We start from the raw sequence: 1,288 nt of genomic DNA on the forward strand, positions 1-1,288 counted from the left end.
TAAACTGGTGAGATATAGATGTCTAATTTCTTCTACACAGGGTTAGGCAGTTACCCTAGCACCATTTATTGAAAAGGTCATCCTTTTCCAGTACATTTTTTATCCCTCTGTTGGAAATCTGTTAGCACAGATATGTGGAATTATTTCTTGCTTCTCTGTTCTGTTCTAGTACTATAAGTGTTGGTTTTTATGACAGTATGTGCTGTCATGGTTACTGTATTTGTGTAGTGTGTTTTGAAATCAGGTGTTGTGATGCATCCAGCTTTGTTCTTGTTCAAGATTACTCTGACTATTCAGGATCTTTCTTATTCTATGTGAATTTTTTTTTTATTTCTGTGAAGAATTAGATTGATATTTTGATGGAGATGACACTGATTTTTTAAATTACATTTGATAGTAACAATATTCTAATCAATAAAAAGGGGAATTCTTTCTATTGTTTGTGTCTTCAATTTATTTTATTAGTGTTCTGTAATTTTTGTTGTGGGGATCATTTACTTCCTCAGTCTCAATTGGAACCTCATACTTTTTACCATTATTTCCATATTTCCCCCAACCCTAGACTCAGGTAACATCTGTGTGCACCCATTTAGGCAAATATGATAGGATACCATAAACTTGAAACTTACATGTTACAGTTCTGGAGGCTAGGTGCAAAATTAAGGCATAGGTAAATGCAGTGTGTACTAATGGGCCACTTTCTGGTTCATAAATGGTGACTTTGTCCTGTGACTTCACATGGTAGAAGAGGGCACAAGCTCCTTTGTGCCTCTTGTATAAGGGCACTAATGCCATTCATGAGAGTTCCATCCTTAAAATCCAGACACCTCCCATAAATTCTGCCTCTTCCAACCATAAGACTGAGGATTAGATTTCAACATGTAAATGAAGGGAGCACATGAACATTAAGAAATCAGCAACTGCCACTGTGTGTCTGTGTGTGTGTGTTTTTAACCAATGGAATGGGCATTTAATTGTTCTAGGGTGTTGGGGGAGGGGGCTGTGGGACCTTTGGCAGAGCTCTGGCTAATGGAACTAACAGAAGTGCCCATCAGCCAGTGTCAGGTGGGGTGGCAGGTGCAAGGCTTGGCTGAGGAAAGCTAGCCCTTGGGCTGTTATTTTAAGACAATTTCTCGGACTAGTAGATAAGGAATGTTGCCTCTGAATGGAGGAAAGGGAGTCACAGAGAGGGAGAAGGCTATAGGCTAGGGTGAGGGATTCCAAGGTAAGAAAGTTAAGACTGAAGGGAGTTGGTCATAAGGTCCTGCAAGGCTGTGGGGAGAATGTG

Source organism: Octodon degus, unplaced genomic scaffold (genome assembly GCF_000260255.1).
Source record: "Octodon degus isolate 3935 unplaced genomic scaffold, OctDeg1.0 scaffold00117, whole genome shotgun sequence".
NCBI lineage: Eukaryota > Metazoa > Chordata > Mammalia > Rodentia > Octodontidae > Octodon > Octodon degus.